Raw genomic sequence first — 3,754 nt, 5'->3', positions numbered from 1 at the left:
TCTGAGCTGGGTCGACCCGATGCCGATGGGATCATGGGATGGTGCTCAAATAAAAAGGTTTAATCAACACACGTCTCGTCTGGCGTCTGCGTTTCTGTCGTTTTCTGCTTCCCATTTCCTTTGCCATTGGTGACTTGGTTACTACAATAGACCCATCGCAATCACTGGTCTAGTTTTATGTCGTGTTCCTCCCAAACGAAGAGAGTTCGTTGCAACCATATGTTCACAGTTATTTCTTATAAAATATATTCATTTATTCTTCATCGTCGATATCATGTTTAACAGCGAGTGACCATATACTTTATGGATAACCCAAATAATGGTCTGTTTGATCCTCATGAAAACAGATGACTAGGTGGTACTGAATCCACTATTGTGATTTTATATTGATCACTGTGTTACTTGTTTTCATATTGTGACATGTCCGATCCCGATATCCCCAAATATCAGGATAGGTACGTTCTGGCTGACACCCGAAGGTGACGAAGCCATTTTAAACATGCATACAAGTAAATATGTAATTAGAAAGAAATGCATACAACTAATCAAGAATAATGTGAAAGAATTATTATAAAAAAAGGTACGAACCAAGAAATGAGTCCTACACTGAGAAGACTCGAAGATACCTATGCGAATGTGCCTTGACGCCGAGATTGAATGCCTCAACTCTAACTCTTGAGGGGGTGCAAAACAAAGGGTGAGTGGACCAAAATTTATAATAATAATACTAATAATAAGAAAACCATTTTCTTTCTGAACATACTAATCCCCTATTTTGAAAACACATATATAGTACTACATAGTAGATTTCTGAAAACTCTAGCATGCCATGAAAAACGTTCGTAAAATATGTACGTGTAAATCAGTGCTCAATAAAGGTAATATAGCCGTCCGAAGGCAAATCCGTAAATCTCATCAATGATGTACTCAACTAGGGGTATCATAGTGGCCTGAAGGCATAATCATCACCAAAGGTGAAGCTGTACACACTGGGTTATGCCAGTGAAGAAACCATGGTCCATCACCCGAAGGTGAAGCTGTACGACTCCGGGTTACGCCAGAGAAGGGGATATAACATATGCATGTATATGCAATTGGTCCATCAACCGAAGGTGAAGCTATACGACTCCAGGTTACGCTAGAGTAGAAACATAGGGTCTATCACCCGAAGTTGAAGCTGTACGACTCTGGGTTACACCAGAGAAGAAACATATACATATAACATATCACACCGACACTAGCCCCAGGCTAATGAAGCTAGGGGTATGTCATAAATATCATCAACTATATCCTATGGCCATAAACGTCTACATACCCGATTGTATGTATGTGCTGTATGATAACCCACTAGATAAGCACCGAAAACATACCTAAAAAATCCCATATCAAATCTGGAGCTCAAAAGCTCAAAGCCTCGTAATAACCAACCATATTCATAAATCCGTAAAATTATCATATGCGTAAATCCAATACTTCATAACGTTTCGTAAAACATAATTCAATAAATCATAAATATTTTGTAAAAGCAATTTAAATAAATCATAATTTCTCCGTAAACCATAGTATAGAAATCCTTAAAACATACTCAATTTATGAAATATGCAATGCATGTGAGCCTAATATTTTATAAAAACATGCAAGTTCAGAAGGGGTCCGCTCAAGGATATTTTGTTGCCTGAAAGCCGCTCAAGCTAGCGAGAATAGAGTCACTTCCCACCGATGCAAGTAAGTGGGATGTGAATCATGGCCAAATCTGGCCAGAGAAAGGTCTGCAACCTTTCGGACTCGCCGGAATCTGGGGAGAAGTCCCCACGTCATTCTGTGGAATTCCACTGTCCAAAACACATCTCCACGATCAATAATAACTACGAGGATAAAAGGGAAAAGGTTAAGAGAGTCCCAAGGCTTACCAAGGTCGAAGTTGTCGAGAACCTCACCGAAGTAACTCGGGTTCGATCGTTAGCCTTGGCTGGTTTTAAACATTGATAACAACTCGAGAGAGATAAATTGGGAAAGAAGATGGTGGGGGTTTGGAGGGTTCATCAAAGAGGCGAGGTGGTATGGTGGTGTGCGTCCGTGCTCGGAGAGAGAGAGAGAGTGATGAGAGGGAGGGGAATTTGTGAGTGAGAGAGGTAAGATGTGTCCTTGGGAAGAAGAAAAAGGAAAGGGAGAGGGTTCGAGAGATTGGGGGAGGGGAGGACACGTGGCAAATGGAGAATTGGGGTGTGGGCCCCACGTGACAGAAAATGTTAAATAATAAAAATAGCTAATCCTAATATCTAGAATAGTGAAATGACTATTTTGCCCTTCGACTTCATAGTTCCGTAAAACGTTCATTGTAACTCCAAATCCGATTTCTCTTGCACCAACATGCTCGTAGCGACGAGTGCTACAAGGATACGCCAAGAAAATGGATCTTACGTGACACGACAATGCGGTCAACAAAAGTCAACATTTTTTCCTCGAAGGGCATTTTCGTAACTTCACGCTTTAAAATTATAAAAACCGTAATATTTGAGGACGGGTCATTACATATTGGATATAGACAAGATTATTTTTAAGATAATAGTTGCATACTCCTATATAGAAATGCATATATTTTATCTCTTGCAAAAAAAAACGAATTTTTATAGTATGAATTTTATAATCAGGACTGTTCATTTATTTAATATTCATTGAAAGACATCCCCACAAACAAAAAAAATGTCAAACTGCTTTGCACCGAAAAAGTCTGCTACCTGAACTTGGTACCGAAAAAGAGCCAAACTATGGCGAAAAAAAGAAGTTAATTTCTCTACTAACAATATAATTTAAAGACTTGTTTGATAACATTTTGGTTTTAATTTTCATTTTTGTCTTAAAAATAGAAGAGTAATACATAAGAGAAAGAAGGGTTATAAAGAGTGAAGGAATAGAATGATTGCAATGGTGTAAAAGAAATGTCCAACAAAAGGTATACAAAACAAAAACTAAACATCAAAACCGAAATTTATTTTGAGTTATTTTTACTTTCAAGATCTTATTTTAGGGAGATGATTTTCACACTCCTTTTAGCCTCTCATGCACAGAAGATTTTATAGTGTGTCAACGGGTACATATGTCATATGCCATTATACAAGTGGAGGGATACTTGAAAAAAAAAAATTCTTCTGCTTGTATAATAACATATGACGTACTGTCCCTTATTTCAGGCACAATGAAAAATCCCTCCTCTCGTTTACTCTTTTTTTTTACCATTGAGTTAAATAAATTAAAAAGAAACAACAGTAAGGATTAAACGGGGGTGTGTACGAAACTAAAAAGAGTGTGTATAGATCATTTTTCCTATTTTTATTTGTCCTCTCTTTCACCATACCCCTTCATTTCTTCATTCTCTTACTTTCTATATGTAAGCGCGAAAACTAAACACGAAATAATAATTAAAAAAACATTTATAACTCTGTGTATATTCAGACTTGAGTGGGACAAGATTATCTCATTTACAATATAAAAAAGAAACAGCTGTTTTTCTCTTGTTTTTCTTTTGGTAATGAAAACAACTGTGTTTCTAAATCACAACGGACGAGAAATGAAATCAAAATTGATGAGCTAAAAGCCTAAACTCATGCATCTGAGCCATTACAAGAGGGACATTGGTCCTTCTGTACCTCCTATTTAAAAGTCTTACAATCTTGTAAGATTTATGAAATGAGCTTCGGTTAGAATATATTCCCATAAATTACCGGACAAATCGAGAGAAATTAGCTGAAAGAGT

Source organism: Malus sylvestris, chromosome 5, assembly GCF_916048215.2.
Source record: "Malus sylvestris chromosome 5, drMalSylv7.2, whole genome shotgun sequence".
In the NCBI taxonomy this organism is placed as follows: Eukaryota; Viridiplantae; Streptophyta; class Magnoliopsida; order Rosales; family Rosaceae; genus Malus; species Malus sylvestris.
Note: the sequence above shows the minus strand (reverse complement) of the source record.